Genomic DNA, 19,054 nt, shown 5'->3' with positions numbered 1-19,054 from the left:
AAACCGCTTGGAGAACTTGGGCTGAGGAAAGCGGCATATAAAGATTCCTAGCAGTCGGAGCAGCATGGACTGCTGCGGGTGTCTGCCTTGCGCTTCTTTCTAGACAGCGAGCCCTTTTGGGGGGGTAGCGTACAAGGGCCGCCCCCCCCCCCTTGCTCTTCTGATCTTCTAAGTAAAGCGCTTGGGAACCGAAGCTGAGCCCTGGCTGAGAAGCAGCGGCATCTAACCCTTCTCCCCCCACCACCATCAGCACCAGCGGAGCTGGGCGGGGCTTGCGGGCGGCGCCTGCGCCTTGCGCGCCTCGCTGCTGCTGCTGGTGCTACGCGGCGCGGGGCTCCTCCTCCCTCCTCTGCAGCGAGGCGAGGGGCGCCGAGGGTTGCCCGGCGGGCGGGCGGGAAGGCAGGCAGGCAGGCAGGCAGCGGAGGCGCCGCTTTGTTCGCTCCCCGCCCGGCTTGCGCCGCGGGGCCGCCCGGAGGATGAGGCGGTGAGGAGGACGGCGGCGAGGACGGCGGCCAGCAGGAGCCAGCGGCGGCTGCGGCAGCAGCAGCGGCAGCGGCGGCGCGAGGAGGAGGCGAGGGAGCAGCAGGAGGACGCCTCGGCGGAGCAGCAGCAGCAGCCGCAGGGGCCGCCCCCCGCCCGGCTGGGGAGCCGCAGGTGAGCCGGCCGAAGGAGCCCCCCGGAGGGAGGGAGGGAGGGAGGGAGGGGTGGCTCGGCTGGGCTGCAGGAGGCGAGCCTGTGCCTGGCTTCCCAGGAGGAGGGGGAGAGGAGGGGAGGGGAAGCCCCCGGCCCCAGCCTCGACGCCGGGCTGCCTCGGATCGGGCCGCAAGGCGGGCTGCCTCGACCCTCCGCGAAGCCGCGCTGCTGGGGAGCTTGCTCGCGAGGAAACGCGGAGCCTGCTGGCCGGGCTGACTCGCCCGCCAGCCTGCATTGGAGGGTCGGGCTCCATCCCCCCTGCAAGGCTGGCTCAGGGGTGCACGCTATCTCCCTCTCTCCGAGGGGGCGAGCACGCCCCGCCTCCTCTCCTCTCCCCCCTAGCTTCGCCCCTGGGCCGGGTGCCTTGACTGGGCGGCGTGGATCTTGTCTCGCAGGAAACCCCAGTTCTGAGGACCCTGCGCCTCTCTACCTGGCAGTAAGCCCCCTGCTCCGGCGTTGCAGGGCTTGCTCCGCAGTAAAGCCACTCTGCAGCGTCCGATCTGGCCACCTCTCCTGGGCGCCTCGACTCGACTCCGGAGTAGCCCCCATTGAGCAAGGTGGAGCGTGCTTTGGAGTTAACGCGCATCGCCGGCTCGGGCTGCGCTCCTGCCGGCCTTTCCCTGGGAGTCAGTCTCCACCTTGAGCGTTGAGGAGCTTGCATTAGAAGAAATGTGCCTCACAGGCTTGGGTTGTGTGCACCTGCAGCCCTGAGGTGCTGTTACCCAAGAGTAAGCCCTATGGAGCGTGGAAGGGTTTACTCTGGAGGAAACGTGCATCAGGGGCTCTGACTGCACACTGGCAAGCCTGCGAACCTTTTTTTGTGCAGGCACCAGCTCCTTTGAGTCTTCTGGGGCTTACTTCTGAGTAAATGCGCATGGACTTGGACATGCAGGTCAGCTGAATGAGGGCCTCTGGGATGCGGCTCGAGACGATGAGTGCTTCTCCTTTCCCCCACAGGCTGAGTCATGGATGTTGGGGGAGGCTCTTCTGTGGGGCTCCCGGCTGCTAAGGGGGTGTGGGAGTGACTGCTTTTGTGCCTCTCCATAGGGAATGAGTTAGTTGCTGGAGCAGAGTGGATTTTCCCCTGCTGCAATGCCAGAAAGCAAAACATCTCCAGCTTGATCCAAAACGTGGTTTTTCCCAAGTCCATTAAGTGCAGTTTTCTCCAAGTGTACGTAAGGCCGTCGCTCTGCAGTCTGGTCATATATATGCATGTTTACTTTGAAACCAGTCAGTGGGGTTTATTCCCTATGGAGGGTTGGATTCTAGAGCCTTAGGCATGTTCACTTGTAAATTCCACTGCACTTTATAGGGTTTACTTATATGCTGAGGGTTTGGCTGTGTATGGAATCCAGTGCATTTGGCAAAAATGTGTGCTGAATCTGCTAACCCCTGTCGCCCCTAAGATGTGCCAAAGCAGTTGTTTCACCCACACAGATGGGAAGGGAGATAACAGGGATGCCTCACTGATGAGTTCATTTGGAGGTCAGAGTAGTTTCTTGCACCATAGAGCATGCGAGGTGTAGATGGATAGCTATTCCCTTCCAGGTCATCATCCCACGAAAGATGACGGGGAAGATCAGCATGTCTCTTATTTGGGTCGTAGTGGAGTTGTTGTGAGTGTGTGGGTGAGCCTGGTCTGAATGGAGACTCTGAAGTTGGAAGAGAATGTGAAAAGGTTGCTTCAGTGTGGGTCTGAAGATGCTTGCCCTGTGGGATTCTGGGACTCTTCCATCTGTGCGTTGTGGTGTCGCTGCTATGGAGGTGACACATTAATGTTTTCTTAGGGCTCTAACCTAGGTCTCCGGAGAGCTGTGGGGCTCTAAAACAGGGGGCACTTGCCTTACATTAAAAGGACACCTAGTGGCTATCCTGCTGTGGTAATTGCTGGAAAATCCTTCGGTGATGTTGCCGAAGAAGTCGTCTTATGACATCAGTGGGCTGACTACTTGGGAAGAGACATTCTAGAGCAGGGCCGTGCAACTTCGGTTCTTCAGCTCTTGGACTACAATGCCCATAATCCCTATTGACCACTATAGTTGGGGATGATGGAAGCTGTAGTCCAACCGCTGGAGGGCTGGAGTTGTGCATCCCTGTCTAGAATGTGCATAAAGCAAATACACTATTCTCTCTGTTCCATGGAACAGAGGAATTCCTTCAGAAACTCTGTGAGTGCTGCTATAATGTGGTTATTGCATTTGATAAAGGCTTCAGTAGACATGCTTATGCCCATCCCTGTATTTGCTGCTCATTGTGTCCTAATTATATGTACAAAACGAAATGATCTAAACCAGTTTCAGCTTGGAAACTCCTATTCTCTCCAGGCTTTGTCCTTTCGAAGCTTGGAATAAAGAGATCTTAGATCCACAGCATAATCTCCAACGTAAATCAATATGTCGTCTTAATGAATTGGTGGACATTTCCATTGCCTTTCTGAATTGATTTTCTGATTCTCTTTCTCATAGTGCTACACACCTCTGTTTATCTTGGGTTATGTCAACATCTCCTTTTCTTTTCTTTTGTTTTTGTTTCTTTTGTAGACAAGCCAACATACCTAATAATTGCTTCCTCTTTTTTGTTTGTGGTGGGAAAAGGTAATGTGCATTGCTCTTCAGTTATGCTTTCATTTATTGATTCCTCATTCTGTTCCTTTAAGTGGCCCATGTCAGAGGAATAGATCTAATGAGGACTGTAAGATCTGGCAGAATCATCCTGGGAAGAAACTTAATAAAGAAAAGAAAATGTAGGGATTCTGTTACCCTGGTGTCTTTAAGCACAATTCTGTAGCTTTTTGGCCAGGAGGTAAATGTGTAAATTTCTGAATAAATTTTTCTTTTCTAGCTGGTGAAAATGGTGTGTTGGATACTTGCACATTTCTAGTGGGAAATGTGGAAGTCCATTGAAATATCTTGTGTTTTGTATGTTTTCATTTGTTCCTTGGTTTAGAACCAGTATTCCTTGCTTGACATATTTGAGAGACACTTGACTCTTGGGATTTGTTCTGATGAGTGAGTACAATATGCACTGCGGTACTGACATCAAACTGACCATTTTCAGGCTGAATTTTCTCAGAGCTCCTTAATGTTTCTTTTGCATTTATATTTCTTTTTCTGGTCCTTTTGGTAAAGCACCAGACTTGTCAGTCGAGTTGTGTCATGACAATGCATTTTTAGATCAGGAACAGAAATAACCTATCTCCCAGATCTTATTTTCTGCGTCAACCCCATGTCCTTGAGAGCGAAATCCAAACTATATTTATGCAGAATTACATACATGTGGTTGATTTCATTGGGAAATCCCTGTAAATTTAGCATTCTAGCTTAAACACCACCACTCTGGTCAAAAGGGCAGCAGACCTAAACTGAATCTAGGAATCTGATTTGCTCTGTAGTGCTTTAAAATGGTAATAGTAAGTAAAAAGGTTATTTTGGTTGTGTGTATAGAATAGTCCAGCGGTAGGCAACCTTGGCGCTCCAGTTGTTGAACTACAATTACTCTCATCCCCAGCTGCAATTTATGGGCACAGTCCAATCTACAGGAGAACCTTGTTACTCCTGGCGTTCCATTTATTGTTCCCTGTAAGAGGCATTCCCAGATGTTGTTAACTACAACTCCCAGAATCCCCAGCTGCTGTTGCCTTTGGTTGGGGATTATGGGAGTTGTAGTCAACATCATCTGGGGATCCCTCTTACAGGGAACACTGGTTCTGTTCCTTGCTTGCTGCCATGAGTAACAGAACCACGAGTAATGAGTCGTCATTGCTGTGGGGAAAGGGGGGTTAGGTTCCAAAGGGGAGGGGAAAGTGGGGGAAAAAAATCAAAATAACTCAAAAAAACTTACTGTGGCATGCTCTGTGGGGTCCATTTGTGGTCAGGAATCCCTCCTGTGCCCAGGAATGTCCTGAAATGCCTCCCAAAATAGTGGAAAATAGTCCAAAAATCCTTTTTTTTTTTAAAAAAAGGAAAGGAGCCACAAAATGGCAAGTGGAGGTGACCTCTGTGGTCACTTCCGGCCCTCTAGGAATCACGGATACTTGGGTTGTAACCCTTTCATATCCGCAGATACTGAAACTGAGTGGCAGTGAGACACCCCATGGATACACGGAACCATGAACAATGGTTCAGTGAATAATGTGGTTCTCCTGTCATTCATCAGCTTCAAACGGGAGTTAAAGGTAAAGTGTGCCGTCGAATTGGTGTCAACTCCTGGTGACCTGTGGTTGTCTTTGGTAGAATACAGGAGGGGGTTACCATTGCCATCTCCCGCGCAGTATGAGATGATGCCTTTCAGCATCTTCTGATATCGCTGCTGCCCGATATAGGTGTTTCCCATAGTCTGGGAAACATACCAGCAGCGATTCGAACCGGCAGCCTCCAGCTTGCTAGTCAAGTCATTTCCCCACTGCCACCCTTGTGGTGGTTCAGTGGGAGTAAAGTCTCCTTAACTGGGTTCAGTCCACATTTATTTCTCCTTGAAGAGCTCCAGAAGCTGTGTGTGAACAGTGAAGTTTCACTCTAACCCGGAATTGGTAAACTTGGCCTTCCAACTTTTGTTGAACCACAATTCCCATCATCCCCAGCCACATTGTGGCGAAGGATGATGGGACTTATAGTTCAACAGCAGCTGGAGGTCCAAGGTTGCCCACCTGTGTTCCAATCCCTGTAGTTTCTGATCTTCCACACTGATGTTGTGTGGTGGGACAGCTCTTGATGTGTGCTGGGCGACGAGCAGATAATATATATCTAATCCCTCATGAAAGACGACACACAAATAGGTTTTGAGCTGTACTTATATTGCCGAAGTGGTGCTTATACATCGAGATTTTTTGCTTGAGCATATTGTAACCATCTGGAGGTAAGAATCTCGTGCCATTTCCAGTATATTTTAATGAATGTGTGGATACCTAAACATACCATAAAACATTCCAAACATACTTGAAGGTCTATAGTATTGGCAGTTATCAAATGCAAGCTCTTAGTGTGGTGTAAATATGTGTACACAGTGTATTGGAAGACGACAGTTTCCAGGGCAAAAGTAGTTGAAGTGGCAATTCAGGGCGGCTGCAATGATTGGAAGGCTGCATGCCAAAGTGTGTGTTTGCTCAGGGGTTTAAGATTTCATCCAGGCCTCATGGTCTACCTTGTATGTGCTCTTGGCCTGTGCTGGTTCCCTGCCTGCAGCATCTTCCGCTGCTAATTGGGCAGCAGTGTTCCCTGTAACAGGAATCCCCAGATGTTGTTGACTGTATGGAGATTATTTTGATCCTACCATTCTGGATGTTCCTTGAACAACATGCTATAAATATGCTAATTATGATCAGTCTTGACTTAACAACTTAGTGTTAATACGAAAGAGTTCATGTTTTGCTGTGATTTGAGAGAGTGTCTCATGTTCTGAAGCAATATATTCTCCCACCCCTAGTATACTAGAGGAAATGTGCTATTTCATGTGTTTTGACCTCTGTCTGCCTTGAATTTGACTTCTCATTAGTTAAGTAGTATAGCTCTGAGACTGACTAGATGATGATTTTCAATGAGTGTGATCTGTTGATGAATTCTCTCCTTATTGGGTCTTTCTTCTTGGTATATTGGACCTTTTGGGTAATAATGAAATATATGAAATCTCACCTGAAATATTTCATGCCATAAAGATATCACCAGTATCTGAAACTGAGGACAAGTATGAGTTACTTGTTGCATGGTTAGCTATTAACCTTGAGTACAAAATCTTAGAGGATATGTTGTTTACATAATGGCGACAGCTATTTTTTTGGATAAAGGTATTTTCTTATTGCAGGCTCCACTTTAAATTATCCTGGCAAACTGTCACTTCAAATTTAAACAGAGTGGCATATAGTACTTTGAATGAGAGAGCAAATAGTTTTAAGGGAAATCGGGAACTTCTTTGAGGTAAGAAACACCATAATGAGTCCCTCTCTCGCAGATTGCCAGAAAATTTAGGATTGACAAAATTTTTGCAGAACTAATCTAAGGGGATACATGATAGAAGTCTGTAAAATCATGCATGGTGTGGAGAGAGAGAGATATATTTTTCTCTTATGTGCCTTTAAAATACAAGACTTGGCTTATAGCTGGTGATTCTTGAGCATAAACGAGAACCCTTCAGTTAAATGATGCATATGCAAGCCTCAGATGTAGAGCTCCATCATTGTAATGGCTGCAACTTATTCCATTGAGAAAAGGGGAACAAAAGCTTGTTTGTTATCTCCCATCCAACTGAATACAAAGGCTTCAGTGACCTTTGAATCTTAGTGGCTGTGCATCTGAAGGATGAATTGTCTAAACTGGAAGAAGTGCTAGGGGATGAGATCTACTTTTCCATCCCTTTGCATTTTTCGCTTTTAATGACCTTATTAAAATGGTATAAAATCTTGGACAGTAGTACAGAAAGAATGCTGCCTTTTATTGAAAATGAATGGAATCCCTGCATTCAGAAGAACAACAACTCTGATAAGAATATAGATAAAAAGTTGATAAAAAGCCTTTTGAGTTGCTTAAGTGCTTTGAGGAACAGTGGGTCAGAGATGTTTTTCTGCCTCAACCTAGGTCGGTTCCAAATCTTGGAGGAAGAGCTGGATATAAGATGTAAAAAATAACAAATGAATCCTTACCCACAGCAAAGTAGCGGGCAGACAGTTTAAGTGTGTTCGTTGCACTCCTCCCTCCAATACCTGTCAAATCAGAATTAGCTGGTCTTATTGGGAGCATAAGAAAACAATGACAGCCCTCCTGCATCGGGCCCAAGGCCTATCTAGTCCAGCATCCTGTTTCCTGCATTAGCTAACCAGGTGCCTCTTGGAAGCCCACAGGCAAGACATGCCCTCTCTGCTGCCGTTGCTGCCCTGCAACTGGTATTCATGGGCATCCTACCTCTGAGCCTATAGCCATCAAGACTAGCAGCCACTGACAGTCCTGTCCTCCGTGCATTTGTCTAAGCTGCTGTTAAAGTCATCCAAGATGGTGGCCATCACCACATCCCGTGGCAGAGAATTCATTAGATTAATTCTGCAAAAATTTTGTCAATCCTAAATTTCCTGGCAATCTGTGAGAGAGGGAGAAAAATCTCTCTCTCTCTCTCTCCACCGTGCATGATTTTACAGAGCTATCATGTATCCCCTTAATTGCCTCTTCTCTAAACTAACAAGCCCCAGGTATTGTAGTCTTGCCTCATAAGGAAGGTACTCTAGGCCCGTGATCATCTTGGTTGCCCTCTTCTGCACTTTCTCCAGTTCTATAATGCCCTCTTTGAGGTTTGAGATATACAGTATTCTAAATGTGGCTGCACCATGGATTTGTATAAAGGCATTGTAATAGCAGTTTTATTTTCAGGTCCCTTCCTAAGGAGCAGGAGTAATCACCTCTGTTAATTTTGTCTGCTGATAAAGTGAAGAATCCATGCATGCTGTCTTCATCCACAATCCCTCCGAACAAGGTTCTTATGTTGCTTCTAGTCCAGACGTTGTCGCAACAAAATGCAGAGTTTTCAGTCAGCAGGGTACTAACAAAATGCAATCTGACTCAGCAGTGTACATACAGACTATCCAGCAATCGCCTTGTATGGTCCAAACCAAATAGCTAAAAGACAGCAGGAAACCATTGAGGAAATTGGCACAGGCATAAAAAGAAATTGCTGTAAAGCGGATTATTCCGTGACGGTCTAGTTGCAAAGAGCCACGGAAGCTCGTTGCTCTGCTATTAGTGATGTGCTTGCTTTATTCCCTGTACCAGTGGCGGATGAGAAATGGGCTTCTGGCGATATCTATTAATTTGTATAAACTTTATTATTTTGCATTTATATACCGCTTGGTGGCAGTTGCGGGAAAGAGGGGCCCCTTCAATTGGAACAAAGGAGCTCGATGATAGCAACTCACCATCTCTCTCTTGCTTGTCTCTTCTCCACATCACATCAAATAAATCAGGGTTGTAGTGCAGGGACAGATTTCTATAGCATCCAGGGCTCGATGTTACTTGGGTAAATCCTGAACAGTGGTAACACAGGCTAGAAAGTGATCTTACTAGACTGGAGGCCAGGAACATAGGAGGATAGTGGAATGCAGATGGCATGCATATTCTGCAGCTGGTGGCATATCAACTTCCAGGAAGTGAACCCTGCACAGTGGTTGGAAGGCTTCAGGTCACTTAATATATTAAACGCCACAGGAACTGCTGACTCGGTCTGTGAATCTGGTTGTAATATTAAGGTTAACATGATCCTAATAAATGTGACTCGTTCAGCATTTGGCTCCCAAAAAGCTTGGGAGAAGAATCGAGAAAATAAACAGAATCTACCTGGAGAAAGTATGCCAACAGAAGAATCTGAGATTCATTGTTCATAAAGAACAGTTATGAATACGATGAATATTTATATATCTAAAGCTGTTTACATAGATATGAATAAAGATAATGGTTCCCTGTCCCCAAAAGGCTCACAATCTAAAAAAGAAAGATAAGAGAGACACCAGCAACAGCCACTGGAGGGATGCTGTGCTGGGGATGGAGAGGGCCAGTTGCTCTCCCCCTGCTCAATAAAGAGAGTCGCCACTGTAAAAGTGTGCCTGTTCAGTCAATCATATGCTAGTGAAGGCTTGCTTCTAGTGCCTGGAGAAGCTAAAGACCACCTTATTCATTCAGGCTTTTACCCTGTAGGGGCTGCCAGCTCTCCTGCTCCTGTTTGTCTCTTTTTGTTTTGTTTTGTTTTGCTTATGGTGGTGGTTTTTTGGTGTGTGATGGTGTTTACCGATTTTAAGGCTTTAAATGTGATTTTTATGGCATTGTATTGTAACTTTGGTAAACCACCTTGGGATGCCTTATGAAAGGCAGTTAATAAAAGTTGAGAGCAGGAGCATAGAGACTGAAGGAGATTGCAAAGCTCTGTGCCTTTGGACAGATGAATGTTAGCCCACCATTCTGTATTTGACCTTCTCTAGGCACTTTTCCATCTCTCTTCTAAGCTTCAGCTGTTCAGTACTGCAGCCTCTTAGAAAAACAGACGAGAAAGAGAGATGCAATGAGTGCTTTGTCCGGTTATGCATCCTATCCAGGAAAACTTCAGTTCTCTTATTGAGTTGACATTTGGTCAAGTGTCTGTGCTCTAGTGTATTTTGCACTATTTCTGTAGCACTCGTGGTCTAATTTCAAATGGATCACAGTTGATTGACTTCATTGTCAGTTCAGGCCTTCTTGAATTTGGTCACCATAGTCTTTCAAAAAACAATGGTGCATTGTTTTATCAAGAGTTTTCATTATTGCACTGAATGTTGTTAGCCAGAGCAGTCATATGACATGGAAGAGGTTTTTTCCTCCCTCTGAAATTGTCTTTGGCATACATACTCATTTTTTTTGCTTTTTGATCTGTTGTCCACAATGTATGTATACCAAAAAACTGCATGCCTATTTGATAAATGTTACGCCTAGTCTGGTCTCTCCCCACCAACCCCTGTTTCTGTAGCAATACAAAGACCTACTATAGTCTATGACTTGCTACCCTAAAATGATGCAGTGCCCTGAAGTTATGCTACATGCGCTGCTACATGGCAGTTATGTGCATGCGCCATGTGCATGCTGACAGCACCTGGAGCTTTTGGAGTTGCGTGTCGTCCCAGCAGGAAGCTGGAAGGTGCGGCATAGAGCAGGTAAACACCTGTTCTCCTTAAAGTTCCCTTTCTGATTTTCCTAAAAGTGCTTGAATCTCACTTCATACCACGGTTTGGGCGCATCCCTAACAAAAGTTCACCACCGTTTGCGCTGCGGTCTCAACTTAAGGAAGGCGGGGCCAGTTCCTAGTACTAGAGCCAGGGGTGAAGATACTCTGGATGGGCTGATGATGCGGAGAGAGGAGAGCTGGTCTTGTGGTAGCAAGCATGACTTGTCCCTATAGCTAAGCAGGGCCTGCCCTGGTTGCATCTGAATGGGAGACGTGATGTGTGAGCACTGTAAGAGATTCCCCTCAGGGGATGGAGCCGTTCTGGGAAGAGCAGAAGGTTCCACGTTCCCTCCCTGGCAGCATCTCCAAGATAGGGCTGAGAGAGATTCCTGCCTGAAACCTTGGAGAAGCCGCTGCCAGTCTGTGAAGACAATACTGAGCTAGATAGACCAATGGTCTGACTCAGTATATGGCAGTTTCCTATGTTCCTATGTTTCCTATGCTAAGGTCTTATGAATTGCTGCTACGTTTGCAGCAAAGAACAATACCTTGGTGACAAATGGTTGTTAGCATCTTGTGCTACACCCTGTTTTAACTACTCTTGTTTAAATATAGGTGTGGCTAGTGCAGCTCTTCCTGCATGCCATGTACCAAGTATAAATTCCTCTCCTCCCTTGCTTAATGTGACATTGTGCGGAGATTATGTAGTTATTTTATTCATTCAGTTTATATACCGCCCTCCCTAAAGTGGCTCAGGGCAGTTGACATTAAGATCAAAAGCACATAATAACACAATTAAAATCAGATGACATTTAAACCAGATTAAAACTTGTTAAAATTAAAATTAATTTTAATGGGAGTGAGTGTCCATAGCGCTTGGTTCATGAGTTGGATGGAGATTGCTGGGCATGCAGGAGTAAATCCCAAACCTGCTTTTGTTATGTCTGTGGGCATAATGTAGTATTCATCATCATGTCGTGTTTACCTGCTCCCTTTCATGTTTGCTGCGGGACGTCTGTAGGTTCAATTCTCGTATAGGATGGTTTTCTTCGAACTGCAGCCTTGCTGCTGCCTGCCAACTCTTTTGGTGTCCCGTCATCGTAGCTTTTGCTCTGGGTGCCTTGTTTTGGCAGAGAAAGTGGCCTCTCAATGTTCAAATTGGGCCGTGACAATTTTTCTCTGGATCTAGATCCCGGCCCCAAAATTTAGGAGCTGGACGGTGGACACTTGGCAGCTTTACTGGATCTAGTGACTATGGCTTTTGATGGGTTAAGGGAGATCCTCCAGGTTTTTTCTCTACTCCCCCCCACCGCTTCAGAATTGTGGGGAGGGGGCTCCCAGCACCTTTGTCCTCCACTGGTTGCAAGCTCTTCAGCATTGCTCCTCATCAGAAATCCAAGGCAGCCCTGCTTGTGGTTCTCCAGCCTCGGTCATCCCAGGCACTCTGCTCTCTCTATAGGAACATAGGAAGCTGCCATATACTGAGTCAGACCATTGGTCCATCTAGCTCAGTATTGTCTACACAGACTGGCAGCGATTTCTTCAAGACTGCAGGCAGGAGTCTCTCTCAGCCTTATCTGGAGATGGCAGGGACCTCCTGCTCTTTCTGTTCCTGTTTCCTTCAGGAACCTTCTGCTCTGAGCAGAGTGGCCTCATCTCCCAAGGGAAATATCTTCCAGTGTTCACATGTAGTTTCCCATTCAAATGCAACCAGGGTGGACCCTGCTTAGCAAAGGGGACAGTTACTCCTGGCTCTGCTGTGGTGCCCTCCGGATTGGCCAAGACCAGCGAGGTGGGTCCTGGACGGTAATAGACATTGTGGAAAGGGAGGCTGAAAGAGTGTCTTCCTCCTTCCTACAAGTAACTCAAAACCTATCCATTTGGCTTGGCCTTCCAGGGTTTTTAAATGGTTGTAAATGGTTTTAATGTTGTAACCTGGTTTTTAAATCGTTTTGAATGTTCTAACTGTTGCTGTTTTATGGTGTTTTACAACCTCTGTTTTTAACTGCTAATTGATTTTAATTTTTTTCCCCTAATGTAAGCCGCCCTGAGCTATTTTGGAAGGGTGGTATAGAAACTGAATAAATAATAACTGAGCAGAAGCCGGGCTGCCTGGTACAAATAGAGATTGTATTAAATAACTCTACCTCTGAATATCCCACTCTAGACACCATGTTTAATTTCTCGGTGCCTTGGCTCCTTGGCACCTGGGATGTGTCTAGCCCTGCTTAATAATACAATTACTGCAGTTGTACCCTACTCACTGCAGATCTAGAGCTGCCTTATTTACTGCTTCATAGCTTACAACTGGACAGAGACCGCCCTTGAGGCCTATCCCAAGTTAATTGAGTCCCTAAGCACCGTTCCATGCAGAGCATGTGTACTAGAGTTCTTATTGGGATGGGGTGATGATAAATTCCACAGCCCTGCAATAGGCTCTCACAAGTTATGTATGTTACAAGTCTGTCTTAAACCATATTTTGAAGTATGGAGTTGTACCAGTTTCCTGTGGGTTGGATTTTGGCCAAAGTCTGTGACTCTTTCACAGGTTACCAGCTACGTTTTTGATTACTTAGGCTTCGTTTATTTGTTATGCCGTTGAGTCTGTGCTTTACCTAAAGACTTGTTAATGTTTTCATTTTACTTTCAGTTTCTGTGTCAACAAATATATCAGATGTGAAACTAAGTGGTGCAGTGACAACTAATCTTGTGATTTGTTTGAAAAGTTCAGAGGTAATATTTCAATTTCTCATGCAGCTTTCTCTTTCAGAAAACATCTCCACTAGATGTGTTGTCTTGGCTGGACGTAAATATATGCTTACGTCACTTTGCTCTCGCTTAATTTAGTGAAAATGACCATAACAGCCCACTGCTCAGTACAATATATAGCATTTTATTATTATCTTTATGTGTTCGTGCTATTAAATAACATTGTCCTCTTCATCCCCCCGTTATGTACCCTTGGAAGGTGAAATGAACAGATTCTCATAATAAATTCCTCTGAAGTTGCATTTATAAAGCTTGATTCTTTCTATTTCTTTCTTTAAAAAAAAAAAGTCTTGACTCTGGAGGAAACATTGACAGAATCACTTCAAGATTTTACCTTCTTTGATGTATGTAGTAGGGGAGATCTCTTCAAAATAACTTGAAAATTAATTGCTTCTTTAAATAGCCCCAAAGGTTACTTTGAAGCAAAATGAGTAGGAAACGTGACTAAAGGAGAGAATCTTTTATGAATGTCATGTACAGTTGAACAGATAAAAAACAGTTTAACATTGCTTCATTTTGTTAAAATAATTGGGAATGGGATTTTTTTTTTAAAAACGCAGAATTAAAAGCTGTAAGAACTTCTTAAAATTTATATCTATCTATCTATCTATCTATCTATCTATCTATCTATCTATATACACACGTGTGTATATACACACATATATATATGTGTGTTTGTGTGTGTATGTATGCACACATATATATGTGTGTACATAACATATATATGTGTGTATATGTATATAAAAATTACTGTCCTTGCTTGTGCAGAAAGCAAGACAGTCTTTCATGTTTGCAACATTAGAGTATCACTTTCAAGAAGGACATACAAGAAGGGAAGCTCTTCTGTCTGAAACCTTCCGCTGAGGTAGATAGTGGCCAACCTCATTATAGGCCCAACTGCCATTCTCTGTTCTGCGTATTCGTGGGTGTCCAATAGATACCCGACCTCCTTATCCGTGGATACCAAAGGGACGCATAATTCCTAAAAGCCTGGAAATGACCGTGGAGGTTATTTCCTGCTGCCATTTTGTCCGCAGAAGCCATTTTGTGGCTCATTTCATTAAAAAGAGAGAGAGATCTGTGACCTTCGGGGCGGGGGGGGGGGGGGGACATTGCTTGATGCCAGGAGACCTGTGGAGCATGATAGGGCACTTTATTTGACCTGTTTCTGTGATCTTTTTTGCGGTGGGGTTTGAGCCTGGGAACCTAGCCCTCAGGTTCCCATAGACTCAGTGCCTCATTATCCACGGTTTCGTTTCCCATGGTAATCTGTGGGAACGGAACCCCTGCAGATAATGAGGTCCACCTGTACTCAGACACGCTGTTGCAGTTATGAGACTGATTTTTACAGTCTCTGGCTGCCACCCAGACGGTTGTTCACGAGTATTTCTATTGAAATAAGTAAGAAGTAATCTTTTAGCACTACTCATAAGTAACTTAATCTGTATATGTCAGACACCAACTGTTATATCCAAGTCCTCCGAGGAGGCAGTGGAGCTGCGTTCTACTCACTAGTCCATGAATCAAGAGGCAGGAGGACTCTGGACACCACTTAAAAGTATACCTCCAGGGGTTTGGTGTACCCCTGATTTGGAATCGCTGGCTTAAGGTGTAGGAATTAGGGGGCTATGAGACCTGGAGGAGGAAGTAAACAAACTGTTCAGCACTATATTAGAATTTGACTTCCCCATTCACAAGAGAGAATTGGAAGAATACTCAGTGACCCAATCACACTGAAAATCAAGAAGGGTCCTCTATCCTTCAACTTTGGCTGAAAAAGAATTATCTCTAGTGCTAGGGATTGCCAGATGTAGGGGAGAAGACGTTGCACCAGGGCATGAAGTTCTAGATCCCTAAGGTACCGGTGGTAGCAGAGAGGTTTTAAAAAACATTATTCAACATGCCCTTTTTAGTCTGTGAAACTCCGTGTGTCTTCTGCCCCACCAGGGGCAGAGGCAGCGTTCCCACTCCAACTCCACTCACTTGACAGTTGTCAAATTCAGTAGAAGTTTCGTAGAAATTACACTTTCTACACTACAAAATATACTGACAAAATACACAAAGCACATTGCCAAATACATAATTGGCAGGGTATCACATTCTATCTCTTAAAGTATTTTTGACTTCTGCTTGTACATCACTGATGTATACATAGTACAAGAACTGTACTATTTCAGTCATATTATACTCTTAATTTAAAACATTTCTGAGTGGATGATTAGGATTAGCTAACCAAGAGTTCAGAATGAGATGGGCAGCGAATGGCTTTAATTCATCCAGGGAAAATGTGGTAGTTGCTAAATGGAACAGCTAACAGGTTGGTGTTTGCTGTAACCCAGGCCAAAGGCCATTTTGATTGGGGATGATGGGAGTTGTAGTCCAACAATATCTGGGGACCCAAGTTTGAGGGCCCGTGCTCAGACTAGTCTCCTTGGGATTTCTTCTCATCTTCATTCCGTGGCAACGGCTTGTGACTTGGAAGAGCACTACTGTAGCTGTGATTCTGGCTGCAGCAAGGAATATGGCAAGGATTCCTGGTCTGCCACCAACTCTCTGTCAGAAAAGGTATGTGTTAATGCTTCAAAAAGGAAAAGGAACCAAAGTGCTACTTTAAGTGCACTCAAGGATTTGTTTACACCCAATAGGACTTCTTTTTTACTTTGAATAGTAAACTGCACAACTCATTTTGAAACCTCCCTTAAAAGTGGTTTATCATGTACTGGGGCTAGGGGGAGAAAGAGGTGGTGACAGGTGAAAAAACACAAATCCAATTCCCCTTGGGTGCACGATTCATTGGGTCTGTGCCAGCACAAACAGGAACAGAGGAAGCTGCCTTATATCAAGTCAGACCCTTGATCCATCTAGCTCACTATTGATCCATCTAGCTCAGTATCGTCTACACTGACACTCTACAGTGGCTCTCCAGGGTTGCAGGCAGGAGCCTCTCCCAGCCCTACCTGGAGATCCCAGGGAGTGAACCTAGGATTTTCTGCATGCAAAGCAGATCCTCTGCCAGTGAGCTATGGCCCTATAAGGGGGATACTGTACAGTGCTCAGAAGTAGCCACCCATCCAAATGCAAGCCAGGACAAAGCCTGCTTAGCAAAGGCAACAATTCACACTTGCTACAAATGCTTGACTAACAAGCAGAAGGTTGCCGGTTCGAATCCCCACTGGTACTATATCGGGCAACAGCGATATCGGAAGATGCTGAAAGGCATCCTCTCATACTGTGCAGGAGGAGGCAATGGTAAACCCCTCCTGTATTCTACCAAAAGAAAACCACAGGGCTCTGTGGGCGCCAGGAGTCGAAATTGACTTGACGGCACACTTCACCTTTCCTACAAGATCAGCTCTTCTCCTTTAAATGAACTTTAATAAAAACCAACCAGAAAATAGAACTCCCATCCCCAAATGAACATTTTCAACTATTATTTTAAAAGAACTAGCTTAAATAACTGTCGCTCAAACTGGAATCTGCATTAATCATTGAATTTCAAAGTCTTGTATGTGGGGACAGACTCTGCATGCAATCCTGCCTATGGTGAGGCTGCTTAAATCCCATTGACTAGAATTTAAATAGCTTGGCTGCGCACAGGATTGCAGCCTTCGTCTTTGAGCCATATTGGTCTCCCGAGCTTTTCCAAACAGAGGGACTAGGGCCTAATTGTGAAGAAGTATCAAAGGCTTTTCCTCCCCATTTCTCCCCCGCCCCCGCTTTTCCAGGCTGCTTATTGCCGGCGGTTCTGCGGTTCTCTTGTCTGCTTAACCCTTGCACTGTGATAGTTTTGGTCAATTAAATGTTACTTGTAGGGTTCCTTAATACCCTGCCAAGATTCTGTCAGTCTGATATTGCATTTCAAATGCAAAGCTGAATGCAGATTGTCGATGTGTGCATTGTCAGTTTAATTAAGCCCTGAGATGTGTCATTAAAAGAGAACCCAAAGACCGATTCCCCCACCCCCCTCAACCTGAGGCTTCACTACCATAGACACTTGCTGAAGCTACAGCTTGCTTTTCTGCTTCAAGTCCTTCGCTGGGGCCTGTGTGATTCTCTGTCCTTGCAGACTATTTCGTTTCCCGAGATCGTTTGGTATGAGCTCCTCACTGACCTCCGCTTCTCACAGTGGTTTTAAAAACTTTTTGGACTGCATTTTTCCATTGGCCTCTTTAGTTTTCACTTTTTAATTCTTACAGGTGTCTGTGCAGGAGACTACCGAGTGCTGGGTAGAATCTGTCTGCCATCACTTCTTCCATCCTCCAACATGTGGTGCAGGAGAAGTTCCTAATGATTAAATACCTTTTTTTTTTTTAACACACCATGTTTTGTATTCATCTGCACTTGCTTGAACTCGTGATCCCTCTGTTGCATCGAAGCTTAAGCCATGCAGATCAATCCAAATATGAAGCATATTAAAATGTTGAGACCTATACCCGGTTTGTTCGTGGGCTTTGAAATGTAGATGTGAGACCCGAGTATCTTTGGCTTTGGCTGTATCTTCTTGTATGTGTTTGAGAAGAGGTCACCACTTGAGCGTGAGAAAAAGAGGTTTATTGAATTGCAAAAGAGTGTACTTGTCCCTTTGAAATCCTTTGAGAACAGTCCTACATGGTGTGTAGTACTGTTGTCAACTGCCCCCTTCTCCCCCCCCCCCCGCCTCCGTGTCTGGCAACTGCAAATGGTGCTTGATAACAACCCGCAGAATATTGTATTTGCTGTTGCATGCAAAACAGTGTCTGGTGGACTTGAGGCTTTGTCTAGTTGAAAACACAATTTGGGCTTAATGCTGGCCTTGAAGTTAGAGCTATTAAATATTCAAAGTGCCCAACAGATCAAGGCAGAACAATATTGGTTTTTTCCTATGTAAACCACTTTGATAACATTTTCATTGAAAAATGGTATATAAGTTGTAATAGAGAGGGATGTGTGTGTGTGTGTATGTGTGTTAGTCAAGCATTTAAATTAAAGAATAAATGGGAATCCTAAGATTTCATAGTAGTATCACTGAAAGGACATGTTTTCACAGTGACCTTTTCTGCTCATACAGGCTGAGTATATTGCCCTCTGATCTAGAAGACAGGGTGGTTTGCCATATTCCCTGTAACAGGGTTTCCCAAGTGTTGACTACAACTCCCATCACCCCTAGCCTACAATGGCCTTTGGCTGGGGATGATGGGAGTTGTAGTTAACAACATCTGGGGATCCCTGTCACAGGGAGCAATGGTGGCAAGAGCGTAGCATCCACTGGGCGAGGGGATGCAAATGTCCCTGGGCCTGGAGGATCAAAGGGCCCATAAGGGTCCCACCCCACCCGCCTCCATTTCCCATCTACTTACTCGTGGCAGTGGGCCACTTTTCCTCCCACTCGCCAGCCGGTGTGTGGGCCTCCCCATTCCCTATTATGCAACGCTCTCCCTACTCAAGCTGCACAGGTGCGAGAGAAGCTGGCGTGCCGGGGAATGGGGTGGTCTGCATGCTGGCTAGGGAGATGCCCACTGAGAAGCCCACCAGCTGCTGCCACAGGTAAATAGAGGGGGAAGCCTCCCTATGCCACTGACTGGTGTGTAGGTGGATAATTTTCATCTCAACCTGGCCTCATGTACAGCAAGACCACATGTGTGTGCATCATTTCTCTCTTTACACAACTGGCAACATAGTGTAGGATTCAAACTAAGCATTGCTGAAATATGTGGGACATGTGAGTTGTGAAGTTCCATTAATTTCAGAGGGACTTAGCCTGGATCTTGCCCGCTTGTGTTTTTTGTATCCTGCTATACTTTTAAGGTACCTTAGGTGATGGACTGTACATGGAAATTCCATTTAAGCCTAAGGTGGAGTTGGTTGCATGTTGGTTCAAAGTCGCACATTGAGTGTCATGTCTTAGTGAAGATTCCAGTCGGGTTCAAGTCCAACACCATCCATTGCATCA

The 19,054-nt window shown here is 45.4% G+C and overlaps 1 protein-coding gene across 3 annotated transcripts in view; it reads left to right on the top strand.

The window, feature by feature from the left end:
- Positions 1 to 313: 313 nt before the first annotated feature.
- Positions 314 to 19,054, top strand: part of ARHGAP32 (Rho GTPase activating protein 32) — a 247,763-nt gene continuing 229,022 nt past the window's right edge. For 2 of the 3 annotated variants that reach the window (XM_053269518.1, XM_053269519.1), the window contains exon 1: positions 314 to 654. The gene's annotated coding sequence lies outside the window, so the exon portion shown is untranslated. The remainder of the gene's footprint in view (positions 655 to 19,054) is intronic. The other variant, XM_053269521.1, reaches the window with a different exon arrangement.

Source organism: Hemicordylus capensis, chromosome 8 (genome assembly GCF_027244095.1).
Source record: "Hemicordylus capensis ecotype Gifberg chromosome 8, rHemCap1.1.pri, whole genome shotgun sequence".
NCBI classification, from domain to species: domain Eukaryota; kingdom Metazoa; phylum Chordata; class Lepidosauria; order Squamata; family Cordylidae; genus Hemicordylus; species Hemicordylus capensis.
Note: the sequence above shows the minus strand (reverse complement) of the source record. Positions and strands in the feature narration are given on the sequence as shown.